We start from the raw sequence: 23,157 nt of genomic DNA, 5'->3' as shown, positions 1-23,157 counted from the left end.
GTAACTCTAAAAGCTTCCATTAACCCATATATAACAAATCTTAGAAGTATATTTCCAAGAGCTTCCATCATCATCATTAAAATTCTTCAACAAATGTCAAACATCATCAATCATTTTCATGAGATAAGAGTTGTCTTCATCATTAGGCAAAAGCACACAATTTTCTAGATATTCATTTTTAAATTTTTTTAGATATATAGCTTGGTCATATTACACTTAGCAGTGTTTCGAGTTCCAATTTCAAGATATTGAGCAAAACTTGTGATTCTTTCCTATTATAATTTAGTTGATATTTTTATCTTTTAGATATATATATGTAACTTGATCATATAATACTTAGCAATGTTTCTAATTCCAATTTCAAGATATTGAGCAAAACTTGTGAATTATTCCTACTATAATAGGTGCTATTTTTAAATTTTAGATATATAACTTGATCATATTACTCTTAATACACTTAAGTAGCTCTACTTTCAAGATATTCAACAAAAGTTTTTACTCGTTTCCTTCTAATATATGGTATCTTTAATTTTTAGACATATAACTTGTGACCATTGCAAATCACTTTCCAACTTCAAAATAGATCCTATTCACCAAGGTTCAAACTTCCATAGACATGTTTGAGTTAGGTTCAACCTTTGGGTGACTTTGATGGATTGAATCCCCTTACATGAAGCTGCTTAGCCAAAGTTGACTTGTAGTTTAGATGTATGCTTGTAACTCAAATTGTTATAATCGTTAATGGGCCCACAGTTTACCATTCAAGTTGAATGGTTCTTAATGAGTCCTCAAGAGATCAACTCTTATTGAATGCAAGACTCCAATATCATAAAGATTGCGATTGGGATCATGTCTCGGATGAATTTAACAAAATAGATACCTATCAATACTTGACCCTTAACTAAAAAGGTTTAAGCCCAAAACTTCTTCTTCCATTTAGAATAACTACATGACTTTGTGAATGAAATAGGAGTGTGCAATGAATTAAGCACCAACAACCTTTTTTTTTGCAAAGCCATTCTCCTCTGCATTGTCAATAAAATAATATTAACTAATACATGGAATGCAGAGCAAGAATCTGATTTGGTAGTTGGACCGAGGAACTGTCAGTCTGCAAAACATTTATGTCACAATAAAATCACCCCCCTAAATTCATCCCTTCACATGTGACTGATCCTCTACTACACGTGTGCACCCCTTCCTTTTCAATCTAAGTTTGCCATTTTTATCCACAACCAACAATCTCCTCCTCTTTTAGCGGGTCTTTTAGTCACTCTGCAACATAATCATAAGTTGACTCCCACTCCCTGCCACATCTGAAAACAAACACTCAACAGCTAAATTTAGCCCACAAACACAACCCTAAAGTTGTCGCCGCTATTTTAGCAGAGAAAACCAAAAGTAGCAGAGCATTTATAATAAGGCAAAATTTGGAATTTTGTTGATATTCTGCAAGGATGGGACTTCTCACTGCAGTACAGTGCCAAAATTTGCCGCTAAAAACTCGTGAGATTATGAGAGCAGATCAGAGAGTGTCCTTTTCATTTTAGAGGGGATTTAAGTACATTGCAGAAAAACAGTACATAAGTCATCATAATTTTCATTGTTTTCCTCCGTTGTTTCAGTCTGTGTGGCCGTCACCATCACTATCTGGTTCCGCCATAATTAGAGGAGTAAAAAAATTCATGGAGGTCTTGAGGAGGAGAATCCTAGGTCGATCATTTATTCTTTCTCTAGGATTCCCCATTCCCAACGGTAATAACCGCCGCTGAAAGGACCAGGACCTTGGGCTTTGGCGGGAGGCGTTTTTATTGGTTGGACGCGCGTGCCGTTAAGTGGAGACTGACGTTGGGGAGTCGGGTCTTTGTGCTTGCCACGTGCCGGCATGTGAGGATGAGTTTATGTGGGGATTGTATGGATCATGGGGATTGTGTGATGGGATATATGATGTTATGGGCATGGTAAAGGCTTTGATGTTATTGCCTTTATTTTTATGGCGACTTAGACTAGAATAAATGCTTTGAAGTAGGTGGTGGTCATAAGTCCAAGGGTTTTGGGTTAGGGGAGAGAAAGTGATTCTGAACTTGGGCAAGGGTTTTTTATATATTTGGTTTTCTTTAGGTTGGTTATTTATAGGTTTTCTTAATAGAGATATATTATCTTGTAGTTCTTTTTTATTTGATGATGATGGGTAATCTGAAGTATAGTTTTAAAATTGAAGTTTACATAGGGGAAGAGTGTTGGTAGTAGTTATAGCTAATTTCACACACTCACAAAGGTTAAATAATACATTGGATTTTGACGATTTAAAAAAAAATATTTACAAGGTTATTGCATTTTTCTTTTTGTGTGGCTTAGACTAGAATAAAGACTTGGAAGCGGTGATGATAAAGGCCTAAGGGTTTTATGGGGTAGAAGAGAGAATGATTGAAAATTTGGGTTAAGGAATAATAATAATAATAATAATAATAATAATAATAAGAACAACAACAATATAATAATCTAATAATTTTCTAAGTGAAATAATAGGCAAATAAAATAATAGTCTCTTTTGACATTTTTTTATATACATTTTCTAAATATAGAACAAGAACCAGAGGTAAAAAGAAGGAGAAGAAGCCAAATAAGGACCTGGATGAACTCAAAGCTGTTGTGGCCAACTATGACCAGCTGGTGATTAAGGCAGAGGACCTCCTGAAGGCTTTATAATTGTGCAGTGTTTTCCTGGTTTCTTTTGTTTTGTTGTTTCTATCTTTTGTTGTCCTTTCTGTTTACTGGCTTTATTGCCAGTCGATTTTGTAAGCTGTTCTTATATGGTCTGGATACTCTTTGATGATCTATTTTAAACTCCTATGTTAAAGGTTTCGGGTCCTTAAAACCTGTTTTTCTTATTAATCAGAACTTAATTTTACTTGATTAATATGACTATATATGATTTTTTTATAGAGTTATATATTATCTTATAGTTCTGTTTTATTTGATGATGATGGTTCATGGAGTGTAATTCAAAATATTGTTGTAAAAATAAACTTAACATAGGGGAAGTGTACCAATGACCGTCATAGCTAACTTCGCACACCCATTTGTCTTTTGAGTAGTAATGCCACACGCTGTGGGATCTATTATGTGTACAAGGGTCAAAAAGTACACATTAAAGTGTCGCCTGATACCTACTTAAATGTGCCCCAATAATCATGCACTTAAAATTGCCAATACTTATGCACAAATGCCCCAATAGTTGTGCATAAATGGGTCAAATATGGTCCAAAAATGCTAAAAAATTGGCGGCTATTAGTACATGTGAAATTTATTGATGGGCTTTTAGTTATCTTTTTTTGGGTTTATTTAAAGTTAGTTATTGGGAGGTTGGGTGCACAAGGAGTGAACAGTTATTGGAACTATAATGGCTACTGTGCTCTTCCCCTAGTTGAATCTCGAAATATTTAGAGTTGCATATGTCATTATATGATACACATATATAGTTTTTTTATAGGGTTATATTTTATCCTATAGTTCTTTTTCATTGTAATGACAGATCATGGAGTGTGATTTGAAACATTGAGTAAAAATAAAGTTCATATAGTTGAATTAAGAAATATCTAACATATTTTGTTATATGATTTATATAATAAGTATTTTATGTTGGCATTGAGTTGTCATTGATGTCAACCGGTATTGCAGGCTAGATTGTTGGCATTGAGTTTTCAATGATGTCAACCGGTATGGTGGAAAACAAGTAAGTTTTGTGACTATTAGTAACATCACCGGTAAAAGGTGATATGGAGTTGTGTGTTGGCATGACAAGTTATAACCGGTTTGAAGGTTGGCTGCTTGTTTATGATGAAGAGGTAGAATGCTAAAATGATCACAAACCATCGGAGGTGAAGATGTGCTACAGGTGTAGTGTGCACCACCAGTTAGCAGGAGGAGTAGGTCTCACCGATAAGGGCTTGTATCGATATGAGCTTGTTGAATGTTCGAGTGTAAATCAACCTTATGTCGACGAGCTGAGTATATTACTGATGTGATGCCATGTGGAGATGAGGTGGCAAGCATGCAAAGGTTGGTGAAGTATTACATCGACATGGTTGGTGGAACAATTAGTTGACATTAATGAAACAACCACAAATCACAGGATGATAATAGATTGGTGCGGCTTGAGGAAGAATGAATGACATAAAGTGATCAGGGAGTTATTGGCGCCTGGATCAAAGCAAAGAAATCAGATTGCAAGAGGACCTCGACAAGGAAACAACTGGGCTATAAACGAGTCGACAGATTTCAAGGCCAAAAAATCATGGTTGGGATTGCTATCTTTAGCAAATATGCATTGAATAATGGAAAACGTGTACATATGTATTCCTCCAGTGCAGGTGATCGATCCAAGGAAGATTGGACCGAATCTGATGCAGATTTGGTCAGGTGAAGGAAACCCTAACCACCCTTAGTTTGAATTGATTTTTGGTGGGAAAGCTTAAGATTAAATATGATGACATGAGACTGTGATCGGTGCTGATGTAGAGTGAAGGCAAGTGTGAAATTTCTGAGAGCCGAAGAGATAAACACTTGAGGTGTTTATGAGTGAAGACTATACCTGTAAGGAGAAGTAAGGTAAACCGATGTAAGGAACAAACCAGTGGAGTGAGCTTAGAACACATAGGTGACAAACCAACAAAAGTTGTACCTAATAAAGAGTGATCAAGTGTGAGTTGAAGAGTGAAGATATTGCTGAGAGGGGACTTAGCAAAGTTATCAGCAAAGTAGAGTTGCAGAGTGGGTGGAGAGATCATAGACTGATAATATTGAAACCGACATATCAGAATATTGTAAGGTTGCAAAAATTCCTTTGCAACAAAGATCTCATTTTGTATTTAAAATCTTTATATTGTTTTTCACTAAGCTGGAGCTTAGTGCAGGGGTAGTAGCTCCTTTAGGTTGTAGCCTCTAAATTGTGTAGAGGTTGGTGCTCCTTTGAGTTGGTGCTCATTGTGTGCGGGAAAAGCGGGTCAATGAAACTTAAAAAGTGAAAATGTGGTCTCAAAGAAGCTTGTTCACACACTCACGGGACTTCTTGGTGCAAGTTATGGAGTCATGGATAATGACTCAACTTCCCAAGGTTGGTTCCATGGTTCTCTATCTCACAAGGTCCCTCAAGCCAATGCCTTTGCTCTCAGATCATTGAGCAAAGTGGCTTAGGGATGACGAATGCAAGAACGAGGGATGCTTATGATTGTTTTAATTATGAAAATGCACCCTATCTATGCATGATTCTATGAATGCAATAACTAGATTATAGATGACAAGATTAGTAAAAATACTACCCTAACATGATATACTAGTTTATGATTTAAGCTAATGATAAATGAAATAGTCTAAAATGCTTATTAGATTAATTCCTATTACAAAGAGAAGCTAGATGTATTGATAAAATTGAGCATAAATGAGCTACTAAAAGCTTGCATGGATCCTTAAAATGGAGGAATGAGAGCTCTATTTATAGTGAAAATAGGGCAATGGATGGTCAGGATTGAAAGAGTTAATCAAGGGTCAAGTTTGAAAGTTGCCAATCCATGTTTACAATTTTCACCAATGAAATGGTGACAATTGTCAACATAAGAGGTAAGAAGCATTAAATGCTTGAGAAGACCTCATGGTTACCTTAGGAGGTAAGGGTTAAGGTTAGGTTAGGGTTATCCAATGGATAAAGCTTTTACCCAAGGGGTAAACTCTTGTGCAAAGGTTAAAGGGATAACCATGGTCAAAGCAATAAATGCTTGATGAGACCCTTGGGTTAGATGGAGGTTGAGTTAAGAGAAAAAGTCTCTAATCATGCTAGAGGGTTGAGTTAACCATTAATGGTTTGGAAGACTTTTAAGGTTAACTTGTTGGAGACATAAAGCCTTTAATGGTTTTCAAAGACTTTGAGGGTTTGAGAAGTGACTTTCCTTTGCTTAGGGATGCGACAATATTGAAGAGATGGGTTAGGCTAATTTAGAAGTGATTAGAAGAATCTAGAAGGGGGTTTAGAGAGGCAAGTAGGAGATGTAGGAAAATGCAAGTGGGTGAGGGATAATAGGATTAAAATAAATTGTTTTATTTCAATTTGGTTGCAAGTTGTGAAATTAAATAAAATAGATTTATTTAATTGGGGTAAACTATTAATTAAATATAAATTTAATTAAAAGGTAAGAAGAAGGGATTTAATTAAATAAAATGATTTATTCAATTAAATGGGCTTAAGTGAATTTAACTAAATAAATTAAATAATTTACTTAATTAAATAGAAGAATGTGGGTGATTTAGTTAAATTAGTTTTAACTAAATAGATGAATGAACATAAAATATTCATTTAGGAATATGGTCATTTTTATATGTCTACATTTTGCCCCTCTTTGAAGTGACGTGTAAGCACATGTTGATTCAAAGAAAATGATGTGTTGTCATGATTTGGTTATGATTAGTTTTTATGTCGAGATGTTCATGTCGTGCCCCATATTTGATAAATGATGTTGATAATGCCCCCTCGGGAGATGAATCAAAATTTTGAAAATTTCATTTGTCTTGATAAATTTGATTGCATTTTAAATTTTTGTCTATGTTGAATGCGATAAATTGATTCATCTCCCGCTAATGATGTTGGGTAGGGTTGTATGAGACACTGCGATGAATTTACGCGTTCCTCTATGTAACCCTAATTTTGATTTACCCTATAAAAGGGAAAAAGTGATTTCTTTTTGTCTTATTTGTGCTTGTTGACTTTTGAGAAAGTGATTTTGGAGAGAAGTCAACATGCCGATTCCGTATTCTTCTCATTGATTCGAGCGCGTGCGGAGGTATCAGAGGCCCGTCGCATATTGACCACTGGTAAGTCAACCTTTTTGACCCCTTTTTGATTTTTGATTTTGTCATTTTTAGTCATGTTTTCAAATTTGTCACGTGGATCTATCGGGTTAGCGCGTCTGGGTCAAAACGTAGCGCATACGATAGGTTTCATAGTGTGTAGGGTTTAATGAAATAGGGTAGCATCCGAAAAGTGTAGGGTAGTGCATCGGTAGGTAGGGGTAGCGCTTAGGATTAGATTAGCACACCGGTATCATAGGGTAGCGCAGAGGGAAAAATGGGTAGTGCATAGAAGATACCTAGCGCATAGGGTTTCTAGGAGGTCACATGGGTAGGTCTAGGTAGCGCATAGGTATGACCTAGCACATAGGGTTAGATATGCAACGCAAGAGCAGGATAGAATAGTGCATAGGGTAGTTTAGTGCTTAGGATAAGTTAGGTGGCGCTTTGGGAGAAAAGGGTAGCACGTAGGTGCTAGCTAGCGCATTGGGTAGATTGGGTAGCACTTAGTGAGGACAGGATAGCGCATGGTAAGCAGGTTAGCACGCAGACTAGATTGGGTAGCGCTTAGAGAGGACAGGATAGCGCATGGTAAGCAGGTTAGCACGCAGATAAGATTGTTTAGCACATAGGAAATTGGATGAAGAAAATTAGTAGGTTAATGCCAGTTCTGCCGGGATAGGTGCAAATGGTCGGCCTGTGTGTCTTCTGTCATTGTTGTGATAAGTTGTCCAATATGAGTTCTGATATAACTTGATTTGATTTGCAAATTTTCAAGTTGATATAGATTTGATGTTGATTTGGTATGATGTGGTTTTTGATATGGATGTTTTTTATATGAACTTGATTTGATATGAATTGTTTCAAGTTGATATATATGTGGAGCTTGAGTTGTTTTACAAGCTGCATTGATTGCGGAGCTTGAGTTGTTTTTACAAGCTGATATGGATGTGAAACTTGAGTTGTGTTACAAGTTGATATGAAACTTGAGTTGTGTTACAAGTTGATATGATTTGATGGTTTGATATGATGTGGAACTTGATTTAGATTTTCAAAGTTTCAAGTTTTTGATATGAATTTGATTGTGATATCTATGTTTTTGATGAGGAAACTGATATTGGACTTGTTTTTCTTTTTGATAGGAGCGTCTTGGACTGGTTCATTCATGTGAGCGATTTCCAAGACCGTGGTCATTGATACCACGATTGACACAGGCTGATAGAGATATTATTGAGATGTGTGGCCTATCCTCATTGTTAGATATGCCTCGGTTTATCGTGAATCGGGGTTTATTGACAGCATTGGCAGAGAGGTGGCACAGTGATACGAACACCTTTCATTTGGCGACAGGCAAGATTATAGTGACGCCTGAGGATTGCTACCGGATTCTACAGATTCCTGTGGTAGGTGCATTGCTACCCTATGAGCAGACTGAGGAGGGTGGGACTGAGGCACTTTGTCGGATTTTGCAGGATGATACCGTTTGAGGGTATGAGATCCCCTGGTAGGAGTTCTTAGATTTGGATTATGCTCCCCTACCATCAGTGCTGGCAAGTTTTATAGGTGGTTTCCTATGTCCGGATAGTAGGTTGAAGGGACTGGCCATGGGGTGGGGATTGGTTTTGGAGGACATGGTGACGCAGGGTCCCCGATTTGCATGGGGGTTGGCTATCTTGGCCCACTTATACAAGGATTTGTATCAGGTGGTATACTTGGGTTATGACAGTCTATCAGTTGGAGTGACACTACTACAGGTATGGTCATGGGAGCATATTCCCGTAGCTAAGCCACTGGTGGACAAAGATAGGCCGGTTGGGTGTGCGTATGCATATGGATACCAAGGGATAGTTGTCCAGCGTAAGTTGGGCAAACTAGAGCACTGGAGGAGAGTTTTGGATGATATTGATACGGTCGTTTGGAAACCATATACAGGTTGTGAGGTATGGGATGGAGGTGCCCTATGTTTATATGACTAGATATTTGATAGGGCAAACGTCCTTTGTTATTGAGAGGTTTCTGCATAGCCGGGTGCTACGATAGTATGGTTGACAACAGGGGATTCCATAGGGAGCATGTTTTTATGCTCGATGGAGACAAGATATTTCGGATTGGGGACCTATGATTGATAGCACGGCGGCAGTGGAGGATTTCTTTCATTTAGCCGACCAGATTTGGGATTATGCCCCTGAGATAGTGGATGCTAGGATGACAGATGAGTTTGCAACACTCTTTGCAGTGCGTGCAGTGGCCAAGATATCTGATCCAACTGAGATGATTCTGTCTTTTGATGACGATGAGGAGGTAGATGAGGGAGGTGGTGATGGAGGAGGAGGTGATGGAGGAGGAGGTGGAGGAGGTGGCTGAGGTTGGCGAGGAGATAGAGGGAGATTGGATCGGGGGAGGAGAGGAGATAGGGGTGGATATGGTGGTGATAGGGGGATATGGGTGGAGAGAGCTATGCGGTGGGTTGTGATGGATAGAGGGAGAGGAGGTTTGGCTATTAGAGCTAGGGGTGAGGAGAGGGTTGGGGAGGTGATAGCGGCAGTGGGAGGGTATGATGACATCAGATGACTAGCCCAGAGGAGGAGGTCAGATGTTTTACCTCCACCTGCACCGAGGACAGGTAGAGGGACAGGGGGTACCCCTTCACAGGTACCGCTGCAGATGCATATTCTGATGTATATGGAGGATGCTCAGATTAGATTGCTGCAGTTGTCAGTGCAGCAGTTGCAGACATAGTTGTTGGCGCATCAATGTCAGATTACTCAACTGACCATAGAGCGTGATACTGAGATAGAGCGTCAAGGTCGAGCAGAGGAGCTCGCAACGAGTTTGCAGAGAGCTGTGGCAGGTGGCTCGATGAGAGATACCTTGAGAGAGCTGGCTTTGAGAGCTAAGGAGGTGGAGTATTATCGGCATCATTATGAGGATGCAGTGCCTAGGGAGTGCCGAGTGTAGAGTTTCACCGTTGTGAGATGCAGTTGATCTCGAGATACTGGGTCAAGGACAGAGAGCAGAGGCATGATAGAGCCTCCTAGACAGGATCCACCTGGAGATCCAGGTGCTGGGACATCTGCAGTGAGACTGTCTCCTTCAGGAGATAGTCATACCTGAGAGACACTGTCTCTATTGCATTTTGATCATTTTGTTGTATTGACACATACATGATATATTTTGTACAATGATCATTTTTGAGATATATACATATATATATATATATATATATATATATGACACCATTTTCTTTGATCCCTATGTGATGTGTTATGGATTATGCTTTCTATATGTTTTTAATTATTCTATGATGATGTAATGCTTAGATAGATGCCTGTGATGTGATATGTGATGAATATGATGTGATAATGCATGATGTTGTGAGATGTTTCTTGGAAATGAGATTTATGATAATGATATGTTGTGAGATGTATTTTGAAAATGAGATGTATGATATGATATGCTGTGAGATGTATCTTGAAAATGAGATGTATGATAATGATATGCTGTTAATTGTCAAATGATATGCAACTAAATGTTAAATGATATGCAACTAGATGTTAAATGATATGCAACTAAATGTTTAAATGATATGAAACTAAATGTTAAATGATATGCAACTAAATGTTTAAATGATATGCAACTAAATATTAAATGATATGCAACTAAATGTTTTTTAGCATCCTCATTCTGCATTTGTCATCCCTGTATAGCCACATGTTGTTTGCTTTCTTTGTATGTATCATCATTGAGCATTAATTTGTTTTGGGATATGTTGAAAATTTATACAAGCATAATGGTATAATTGAACCATAATGACCTGAGAAAAATTTACATGATTTTGATTTTGCAAGATAGCACAAGCTTCCAAGGTATAATTGAACCAGGATGACCTGAGTGCGGATTGCGCATAAACAGACAAGATTAAACCATTTGTATGCGTAAAGTGGAAGCATGTCTTTAGTGATATTCGGTGAATGTAAGAACCCAACTTGGCTCCTCTGCTGACTATTTCTTTTGAATGCAATAGATTTGAATTTGTTTTGGTTTTTGAATGTTTATAGATTTTTTGTGTTTTTTTTTTTTTTGGTAATAATGAGCAATGAAACAATACTGGAATAAACTCCTATGCTTAAAATAATACTGGAACAATAATATTACTGTTGGAATTAATTTACGAAACTATCAAGGGAATGTTTGTTCTGTTTTATGGCCAATATGCCTGGAAAACAAATTCATTACAATGTAAGATAAAAACCTGATTTTTGCTATCCCAGTAGTTGAAAAAAATCTGCCAACTGCAAATTTTAATTTTTTTGAAAAAATTACTGTTCACACGGTACTGTAGCAATCCATACGTCGGCACTATTCACGCGGTACTGTTCACGCGGCACTGTAGCGTTCCGTACGGCGGTACTGTAGCGTTTACTGCAGCGCGGGTACTGTAGCAGCAATTGTATTTTGAAATGATTGCTTCAATTCTGATTTTTAATGGCTGCCAAATGAAATTGTAGGTCTGCAATTAATATATATTCAAAAATCTGCATACCCTAGATGTCTTCCCTTCTTTTTAAAGCCCAAATAGAACTCCAGAATGAAGCTCTCCTGAAATGCCAAATTTAGTGGATATTTCACCACCTCAAATGGTTGCAACACTGAAGAATTGTCGCTCTCCAATGGCTGACTGAATCAGAAACCCTTGGCTTCTTCTCCCAAGTTCATAACAAACAAATATCAATTCTCTGGATGGATGATATAAAATGAGCTCTTAAGTCCCTTCTTATTCTTTCTTATGAGAGCTCGAACACTTTCTTGGCCAATGTGGGATTAAAGACATATTCACACATTATAATATTAAAGTGACTTTATTATTATAAAGTTACTTTATAACTTTATAATAACATTAAAATATTTAAATAAATCACTTAAGTCACTTTTAATTAAATTAATTAAATATAAAGTCACCTTTTTTTAATTTTATTTTATTTAATGACTTAATAAGAAATTAATTTAATCAATTTCTCCTTATTTCTCCACTTAGCCTTCGGAGAATGTAAAGGCTAAGAACTCCAATGAGATGCTAAAAAGGTGGGGACATTACAGTCCGCCCTTCCTGAAATTGCTTGTCCTCAAGCAACTTCAACTCCGGATGCTGCAAAATCTCCTCATTCTCCCAAGTAGCATCCTCTACTGGCAAATCCTTCCACTTCACCAAATATTCCCGGATGTTATGTCTCCTCAAGTTCCTTTCTCTGAAATCAATGATAGCCTCCGGTATCAAAACAAGTTTTCCCTCATCATCCAGGGGTGGTAGTACTGTAGAAGGCACAATATGATGTCCTAGCGCCTTCTTGAGGCGTGACACATGAAAAACGTTGTGCACCTTGCTCTCTGCCGGTAAATCTAACTCATAAGCCACCTCTCCCACTTTCCTGATAATCCTAAATGGACCATAGTATCGTGGCTTAAGTTTCTCGGCACCACTCTTCTTGAGAGTGGATTGACGGTAAGGCTGCAACATAAGATACACCATATCTCCAACCTCAAAAGTCCGCTCAGTCCTCTTCTGATCTGCATACTGCTTCTGCTGATTCTGTGCCTTAGTTATATTATCCTTGAGAGTCTTAACAATGTCTTGACTCTCCTGTAACAAATCACCTGCACTGGGCACTCTACTGTCACTCAAAAGCAGATCCATAAAATTGGGTGCCTCATACCCATACATGGCCATAAAGGGTGACATCTGAATAGACATGTGATAAGTGGTATTGTAGCAATACTCACAGAGATAAATCCACTTTACCCATGCCTTCTGTTGCCCTGCTATATAATTTTTGAGATATCCCTCCACCCATTTGTTCACTATCTCTGTCTGACCATCTGTCTGAGGGTGGTAGCTAGTACTCGGAGTGAGCTCTGTCGCACACAACCTGAATAGCTCCTGCCAAAAGTGACTCATAAACCTACTGTCCCTGTCACTCACAATGCTCCGAGGTAAGCCATGTAATCTGAATATCTCCTTGAAGAACAACTCCGCCACCTGTGTAGCAGTGTATGTAGCAGTGATCGGAAAGAAGTGTGCAAACTTCGTAAGGCGATCCACAACCACATATATGCAGTCCCTGCCTTGGGCCCTAGGCAGTCCTGTGATGAAGTCCATAGACAAACACTCCCACTTCCTATCAGGAATCGGAAGTGGCTGAAGTAAACCGGCTGGATAGGAGTGTTCTTGCTTATTCTGTTGGCAGGTGGGACACTCCCTAACATACTGAAGTACCTCTGCTTTGAGCCCTTTCCATGTGAAGCGCTCTCTAATCTGCCGGTATGTCTTGTAGTAACCAAGATGTCCTGCCATAGGTGAATCATGAAAAGATTTCAGAACCATCCTCCTCACTGCTGATCCTGGAACCAAAAATATTCGCCCTTTGTAAATGATGAGCTCATTCACAAGGGTGTATCTGTTGTCCTGAATATTCCCATCTATGAATCCAGCTGCCCAAGTATCCTTTGCATACTCTGCAAGGATCAAGTGTCTCCAATCCTCTGATATGTCTGTCAATAAGCTCAAATGGGGCCGACGTGATAAGGCATCAGCAACTACATTCTGTGTCCCCTTAAAATATGTAATGTCAAAGTCATAGGACTGTAACTTGCTCACCCACTTCTGCTGCCTATCATTGAGATCTCGCTGCCCCAAAAAGTATTTTAGGCTATTATGGTCGGTTTTGATACAAAATTTGCTACCTACCAAATATTGCCTGAATTTAGCCAAAGCATGCATAATAGCTAACATCTCCTTATCATATATGCTGAAGCTCCGCTCTGGCCCTCTCAATTTCCTGCTCTCATAAGCAATAGGGTGCTTCTCCTGCATAAGCACCGCTCCAATGCCCTCCCCAGAAGCATCACAGTGTAGCTCAAAAGGTTTGCTGAAATCTGGTAATGCTAACACTGGACAAGAAGTCATCAACTCCTTAAATTTCTCAAAACACTCCTGTGCCTCAGGAGTCCACAAGAAAGCTCCCTTTCTCATCAAATCTGTCAAGGGTGCTGCATGCCTAGAATATCCATCCACAAACCTCCTGTAGAAACCACATAATCCCATAAAGCCCCTCAACTGTGTAAGGTTCACCGGTGAAGGCCACTCCACAATGGCACGAATCTTTTCAGGATCCATGCGTACGCCCTCTGCACTGATGATGTGACCCAAGTACAACAACTCTGTCATGCCCAAATCACACTTTGACTCCTTTGCATACAAGGACTCTCTGCCCAATATATCCAACACCGTGTCAAGGTGAACCAAGTGCTCCTCCCAAGATCTACTGTACACCAAGATATCATCGAAGAAGACAAGTACAAATTTCCTCAACTGAGGATGGAAAACCCGATTCATTATTGCCTGAAAAGTAGCAGGTGCGTTAGTTAGCCCAAATGGCATAACTACAAACTCAAAATGGCCACAATGACATCTAAAGGATGTCTTCTCAATGTCCTGCTCTCTAACTCTGATCTGGGGATAACCTGATCTCAAATCTATCTTTGAAAAGAAGCAAGCTCCATGAAGCTCATCTATCAACTCATCGATCCTAGGAATGGGGTACCTATTTTTAATTGTCTTCCTATTAAGCACCCTGTAATCAATGCACATCCTCAATGTCCCATCCTTCTTCTTCACTAAGACCACTGAAGAAGCGAAAGGAGACTTACTTGGTCTAATGTGGCCCATAGCAAGTAACTCCTTTACGGTTTTCTCAATTTCATCCTTCAACCTCTTCGGATGCCTGTAAGGTGTAATCATGATGGGTTTAGCCCCCTCCTCTAACTCAATGATGTGCTCAATACCCCTGTCTGGTGGTCTACCTGGTGGAATGTCACTGAAAACCTTAGAGTGTTTAACTCTAAGCTCCTGAATATCAGGAGGATATTCAATCTTCTGTTGTCCCTCCTGTGATGGCATCAACATGCACTCTGCTGCCCACTCTACCTAATCATGTCGAATCAATCTAGCCATCCTCCGGAAAGAAACCATCCTGAGATCACTGTCCCTGATTGCCTTAAGAATATGTGTCTTCCCATTCACTTTAAACCTCATCTCCATCTCCTTGAGGTTAAGAGTGAACTCCCCAATATCTTGCAACCAACTCATCCCAAGGACTATATCTGTATCTCCCATAGGCACAACATAGAAATCTGCCTTAAAGTCATAATTATTAACTTTCAATGGGAGTCCAGTGATCTTACGATCACATTTGAGGACATAGCCATCAGCTACCCTCACTCTAATTCCCCCAAACTCCTCTGTTTGTATGCCACACTTCTCCACCATCCTAGCATCAATGAAATTATGAGTGGCACCTGTATCAACCAAAGTTATGACTCGCTGTCCAGCAAGCACTCCTCTCATCCGGAATGACCCTTCCTGCCTAATACTAGTGAGACGAGCTTCCCTAAGTTGCCCATCTCCTTCCCCATCCTTGGACTCCATTTTAGACAAGTTTTCAGCCTTGTCTTCTTCTTTTTCACCATCTATTTCCTCTATATCAGACTGTTGATCTGAATTATCTGATTCTGATTCCTCATAGTATGCCCACATAACTCTATTAGCTTTGCCCTTTGGTCTAAGAGGACAATCATGGTTTGCATCATAGGGTCCCTTACAGTAGAAACATAATTTTTTCTTCCTCAAATCATTTAATGTTTCCCTGTCAAAAGGTGCTGGAGTTTTATCTTTAGAATCATTTTTAAAATCAGTCCTCTCTGGTTTTTTATAAAATGGTTTGTTATCCTTACTAGAAGATGCTCCTTTGGACTGAAATTTGTTTGTTGGGACTGCATGTTCCATACTTCTTGCCTTTTTCATAGCTTCCTGTAAAGAAATAGGATCAAATGCCTTTATCCAACCTCTCAGTGGTTCGGATAGGCCCTCAATGAAAAGAACTATCAATCTACGCTCTGAAATGTTTGGCACCATGACTGCCAACTGCTGAAATTCACCAATGAAATACTCCAAGTTGCCTGTTTGTTTTAGCTGTGCTAAGTCCCGGAAGTAAACCTCTGGATCTTTCTTGTCAAATCTTTCAACCAACCTATCCACGAAGTCCTGGTACTCTGTCACCTGATTATGCTGAAGTGTTACCATACCATGGTACCACCAGTCATGTGCTACTCCCTCCAAATGCAAAGTGGCGTATTTGATAGCTTCAATCTTTGTCATTGGCCTTAGTGCCAAAAATGTGTCAAGCTTATGAATCCAAGCTTGAGCTGTCATCTTACCACTCCCATCAAATGTAGGCATAGTAAGCTTGCTTGTAACCCTATTTAGCTCACTATTTTGACCTCTAGGCCTCCTATCCTGTCTGAGTGACCTGTAATGCTCTCTCCTCTGATTAACAAACCTCTCAAATGTCATCCTCTCTCGCACCTGTGGAGTTAATAAATCCCATTCGTCATTCGCAGCCATGAGGATATCTGCGAACATCTCCTCTCCTGGTTCTCCTGTAGGTGCTACCTCAGGCTCATCTCTAATGAAGGTAGGACGTGTAGGCCTGTCTGCTGTCCTGGAATGAGTCCTCTAAGCTCTAGGTGACCCCACTGCACTCCTGTTATCCCCTTGCTCCTGATTCTGTCTATCTTGTGGGTTCATGCGCTCAATCATGGTGGTGAGTGACTGCAAGGCCTGAGCCATCTGCTGCTATCCTGTAGCCATTACTCTGAAAAATTCCCTTGTTTCTTGCTCCTCATTCCTATCGCCTCTGGGTGGGCTACCCCCTTGCCTGTCACCCATGGTGCCCAGCTGCCTGTCAAATTCTTGTTCCCTGTCAAACAAAGCTCGCCTGCGAGTGTAATATCTGTGAGAGCCAACCTCAGGCGGCTGCATGTGATTGCTAAACCCTCAGGATGGCAGGATTTAGCTCTGATACCAATGTAAGAACCCAACTTGGCTCTCCTCTGCTGACTGTTTCTTTTGAATGCAATAGATTTGAATTTGTTTTGGTTTTTGAATGTTTATAGATTTTTTGTGTTTTTTTTTTTTTGGTAATAATGAGCAATGAAACAATACTGGAATAAACTCCTATGCTTAAAATAATACTGGAACAATAATATTACTGCTGGAATTAATTTACGAAACTATCAAGGGAATGTTTGTTCTGTTTTATGGCCAATATGCCTGGAAAACAAATTCATTACAATGTAAGATAAAAACCTGATTTTTGCTGTCCCAGTAGTTGAAAAAAATCTGCCAACTGCAAATTTTAATTTTTTTGAAAAAATTACTGTTCACGCGGTACTGTAGCAATCCGTACGGCGGCACTATTCACGCGGTACTGTTCACGCGGCACTGTAGCAGTCCGTACGGCGGTACTGTAGCGTTTACTGCAGCGCGGGTACTGTAGCAGCAATTGTATTTGGAAATGATTGCTTCAATTCTGATTTTTAATGGCTGCCAAATGAAACTGTAGGTCTGCAATTAATATATATTCAAAAATCTGCATACCCTAGATGTCTTCCCTTCTTTTTAAAGCCCAAATAGAACTCCAGAATGAAGCTCTCCTGAAATGCCAAATTTAGTGGATATTTCACCACCTCAAATGGTTGCAACACTGAAGAATTGTCGCTCTCCAATGGCTGACTGAATCAGAAACCCTTGGCTTCTTCTCCCAAGTTCATAACAAACAAATATCAATTCTCTGGATGGATGATATAAAATGAGCTCTTAAGTCCCTTCTTATTCTTTCTTATGAGAGCTCGAACACTTTCTTGGCCAATGTGGGATTAAAGACATATTCACACATTAAAATATTAAAGTGACTTTATTATTATAAAGTTACTTTATAACTTTATAATAACATTAAAATATTTAAATAAATCACTTAAGTCACTTTTAATTAAATTAATTAAATATAAAGTCACCTTTTTTTAATTTTATTTTATTTAATGACTTAATAAGAAATTAATTTAATCAATTTCTCCTTATTTCTCCACTTAGCCTTCGGAGAATGTAAAGGCTAAGAACTCCAATGAGATGCTAAAAAGGTGGGGACATTACAGTAAATCATGTTTCGAGACAAGTATTTACACAGTACAAATGATCACCTCATAGATAGAGCACTAAAAAAATATTGGAATCCACGAATTTCTCTAGTGCGAAGCATTTGTTGAGAAAATTTTTAGAGGATCCAATAATTAAAAACGTTTAAGTGCAAAAATAGTCAAAACTTTGTGTAAGATGCAACATTTGATATTGCAGAAAATTATCCATCGTATTTTGTGAATCCTGTTAAGTGATCAATGTGTGGTTTTGCGATTGTGTGAGTTTTGTTTGCTGAGTATGATGTTCTGAGTTTGTGACAAGTTTTTGACATCTTGAACGTGTTGCAAGTTTTTGATTAATACTGCCCCTAGCCGAGTGTGCCTCTTAAGGTGGATATGTACAGGGATTACCAAGCCATGGTGAGATGCGATAAAAGGATATGATGATAAATCAAGATATTGATTACGCTAAGTATGTCCTAGATAGATATTGTGATAAAAATGTTGGGTGATGGCCGATAGTGCTTTACTGTGGATATAATGGTATATATATAGATAGAGGAGATTTCCTCTCATAATAGCGCTTGTTGCCAGGTTTTCACCAGTTGCTTTTATTGTACCTCTTGATTTGCTTTTTCTTGACTTTTTTTTTTTTTTTTTTTTGATTTTTTGATTTTTGACTTTTCCGTGCATTAGACTACTTAAGTGTAGTATTTCTTCAGATGGATGTTGTTAGTTGGTTTGTCAAGCACATCTCCTTTTGAAGTTGTTAGCTGATAGGCGCCTGATCCATAGGTTGATATAATGACATAGGGACCTAACCAGTTAGGTTCAAATTTCCCTTTCTTTTCCTGATCTTGCTGATTTCTAGGATTTTCCTTGAGTACTAGGTCACCAATTTTAAATTTATTGGGAATGACCTTATGGTTGTAGCTCCTGCAGATGCGTTGCTGATATGCTTTGAGATGAGTGTAGGCTTGTTGGTGTCTTTCATCTAGAAGTTTGAGCTCTTGCAATTGGTTAACTCGATACTCTTCATCTGGAATTAGGCCTTTCAAAGAGACTGAGAGATGGAATTTCTACCTCCAATGGTAAAATTGCCTCTGATCCATATACCAATGAATATGGTGTAGCTCCCGTAGGTGTGCGGACCAAAGTTCTGTATGACCAAAGTGCTGGATTAAGTTGTACATGCCAATCTTTGCTTGCATCATTCACTATTTTCTTTAAGATTTTTAATATTGTCTTGTTGGATGCTTCTGCTTGACCATTCCCCTGTGGGTAATATGGAGTAGAAAACCTATGTTGGATATGAAATTGTTCACATAGCTCCTTCACATCTTGATTTTTGAAAGGTCGTCCATTCTCTGTGATGATGGAATTTGGAATGCCATATCTGCAGATTAGATAATTAAGGATAAAAGAGGCAATTTGTTTCCCAGTCACTGTGGTCATGGGGACTGCTTAAATCCATTTGGTAAAGTATTCTATTGTAGTTATAATGAACTTGTGTCCATTTGAAGATGAAGGATGAATTTTGCCGACCAAGTCTAGTCCCCACTAGCAAAAGGGCCAGGATATTGTGAATGGCTACAATTCTTGTGCTGGTGCATGTATAAGATTGCCATGGATTTGGCATTTAGGACACTTCTTTGCAAAGTGATAAGAGTCTTTTTCCATTGTCAACCAGTAATATCCCATTCTTAGAAGCTTTTTAGCAAGAGTAGTACCACTTGAATGTGTGCCACACATACCTTTGTGAAGCTCGTGTAAAGCGGAGTCAGATTCTTTATGATCAAGGCAACGAAGAAGAGTACCATCTAGACCTCGACGGTACAAAGTATCAATAGTGAGAGTATAATGGGCGGCTTTTCGAATAAAGTTGCATTTTTGGTTTCGGGACAGGTCAATGGGTAGGATATTGTTCTTTAGATAGTCATAAATTGGTCCATATAACAGAGAGTCCGAACTGGTCAAGGCATAGATAACATGGGATTCAGAAAGGTCATAGGCTGGGGAGAACAATTGCTCTACTAGAAACTCGTAACGATTCTGTTGCTCTAGAATTTGCAGTAGTGAAGCGATAGTAGCCATTGCGTCGACCACTCTATTGTCCAACCTTGGTATTTGCTTGAAGTTGATGTGTACAAAATATTATTTGAAATCATCCACCATTCGCTTGTATGGCAACATCTTGTCGTCCTTTGTCTGATAGTCATTGTTGATTTGATTGATGACTATTTGTGAATCTCCGTAGACTTTTAATTCTGTGATTCTCCATTCTACGACCATTTTGATGCCTATAACTAATGTCTCATATTCAACAACGTTATTTGTGCATGGAAACATAAGCCTATATGATCTTGGTATAGTGTGCCCTTCAGGAGTGATGAATAGAATGCCAACACCTGAGCCATGTTGAGTAAATAATCCATCAAAGTATAGGGTCTATTGTTTGGTGGAGATAGAAAGAACGTCTCTATCTGGAAATTCGATCTCCATAGTTTTTTTTCCAGGTAGTGGTGCTTCAGCCAGTTGATTTGCAATTGCTTGTCCCTTGATAGCTCATTGCTCTATGTAGTGGATATCAAATTCATTGAGAATCATGACCCATTTAGCCAATCTACCTGTAAGAGTTGCTTTGCTGAGTAAATATTCAAGAGGATCAATTTTTGCAACTAGCTTAATTGTGTGAGCTATCATATAGTGCCGAAACTTTTGAGAGGCAAATACCATTGTTAGACAAGTCTTCTCAATGAATTAGTAGTTGAGTTCATATCCGTTCAATGTCCTACTGATGTAGTATATAGCTTGTTCCTTGCCTTGTTGATCTTGTTATGCTAACAATGCCCCTAGTGATATGTCTGTTGTTGAAATGTAGAGAATGAGTGGCTTCCCTGCGATTAGTGGTACTAGAACTGGTAGGTTCATTAAATACTGCTTGATTTGATAAAATGATTTGACACATTTGGCTTCCCATCTGAATGGTACATTTTTATGTAGCAAATGATTGAATGGGAGACTTTTATCTGCTAATTGAGTGATGAATCGCCTGATTGACTAGAGCCATCCTTGTAGAGATCTAAGATGACTGATGTTCTTTGGTGGTGGCATCTCCATAATGGCTTGTACCTTTGCTAGATCTACTTCAATACTCTTAGCTGAAACTATGTAGCCTAGTAACTTGCCTGATGTAACCCTGAAAACACACTTCTTAAGGTTGAGCCTGACTTGGAATTTCTCCAATCTGTCAAAAATCTTTTCTAAGATGCTTAGATGTTCTGCTCTGGCGAAGGATTTAGCTAATAAATCATCCACATAGTCCTCCATGAAGGTATGCATCATGTCATGAAAGATTGTTGTCATTGCTTGTTGATAAGTTGCTCCTACATTCTTTAAGCCAAAAGGCATGATGTTCCAACAATGCGTTCCCCAAGGATAGGTAAACGCTATTCTATCTTGATCCTCTGGGGCTATCTTGATTTGATTATAGCCCGAAAAACCATCCATTAGTGATAGCATCACATGGCCTGCTGTGAGGTCTACAATGATGTCGATACTGGGTAAAGGAAAGTCATCCTTTGGACAGGCTTTATTGACATCTCTGAAATTAGTGCATATTCTGATACTGCCATCTAGTTTTGATACTAGTACAATGTTGGAAATCCATTCAGCATAGTCAATAGGTCAAATGAACCCGACATCTAATAGTTTCTTCTGTTCAGCTTTAACCATGAGTGCCACATGTGGATTCATTTTTCACAGTTTTTGCTTGACTGGCTTAGCTCCTGGAGTAATGGATGGGTGATGCATGATCAATTGTGGATCAACCTTAGGCATATCTGCATATGACCAAGCAAAGTTGATTTTCTTTTCTTTAAAAAAATTAACAAATTTTGATCTTTCTTCCTCTGTCAGAGATTCTGCAAGGTGTATATTTTTGGCTGCTTCTGTAGTACCAATGTTGATTGATTGAGTGGGCTCAATCAATATGGGTGATTGCTCATGATAATACCTAAGAAGAGTGTCAAGTCTCCCATCCTTAGGTTCCTTAAAAAGGTTTTCACCCTCAGATGTGTCCTTTATTTTTACTTTTTTGTGATCTATTGCTGTCATTGACTGGTTTTCCATAGTAGATCCTTTATTTTGTTCATTTTTGCGACTGCGAGACTTGGCACTCCCCTGATTGCAGATGTCGTTACTTTGTTCACTAGTAGAGTCTATTTCTGGGTTAACGGTACATGAGTAATGGATTTTGGATTTGTCATTTGGGAAAATTTGTATATCATGAGTGTCAGGTTCATCCCAGTCTATGAGGTCAGGAAAGACAAGTGGTAAGGAGTCCTTAGGTGGATCAAGTTCTGCTGATGTAAGTGTCAGGATGAAGTTATCCTCATCATTAGCTGGGGTGTTAAAGAAATTAAGGATTTCATCGAGGTCTTCGATGGTATCATTTTTCGTATAGACTTGCTCATAATGTCACTGCTCGTTTTCCTTAGCGTCATAGATATTTTGTGGACCGAATTCCAGTGGTCTAGATTCTATGCCGCGTTCTTCTTGAGAGGTGGGTGTATTATTGTCATTTGCACAAATATATTCAGTAATGTTAGAACAACTACCCCATTCATATTCATTGGAATCAGTCTCAGAGGTATCATCCCAGATTCTAGCAGTGCTGTGAACTGGTATGTTGTAGGGTGAGAATAAGTCTTTGATGATTGATACAAGTTTGATAGTTTTCTTTGATTCTGTGTTAGCACCTGTTTCCACTTTTTGCATTTGTTCATATATTGTCTCTCCTCAGGGAGGAATGATGTAATGAGGAGGTGATTCTTCTTTGTTAGATATTAGTTCTTGAATATGATGTACTTCTGTAGATGTTTCCTTCTTTTGAATGATGGGATTCTCTTGATGTTGCTTTCTTTCTTGATGTTCACGTTCCTTACGTATTGTCTCAGCTGACTCAAATAGTGCCTCTTGCCAGGAGTCTTCCTTGTACTTCTTCTTGGCCTTCCACTGAGGTTTTTGATATTTGCGTGGTGCCTTCTTTGGTATTAGAGTGAGTTCAAAGCCCAATCCTTTTTTGTCTTTACTGAATTGTGAAGGAGAATCCAATGGTTCTGTGACACCTTCCTGATGCTTACCAATAGGTCCTTTGCCATTGTATCCCATTTGTTGCATGATTAAGTAGCCTTTTCCATACAGGTGTGTTGGTATAGCTACCTCCACAGTAGCTACTCTGTCTTCTTCCTCATCTTTGTACAGCCAACTAAGGATGTCCTTTTCCTC

Source organism: Cryptomeria japonica, chromosome 4 (assembly GCF_030272615.1).
Source record: "Cryptomeria japonica chromosome 4, Sugi_1.0, whole genome shotgun sequence".
In the NCBI taxonomy this organism is placed as follows: domain Eukaryota; kingdom Viridiplantae; phylum Streptophyta; class Pinopsida; order Cupressales; family Cupressaceae; genus Cryptomeria; species Cryptomeria japonica.
The sequence above is the reverse complement of the archived record's forward strand: the minus strand, read 5'-3'. Positions refer to the sequence as shown.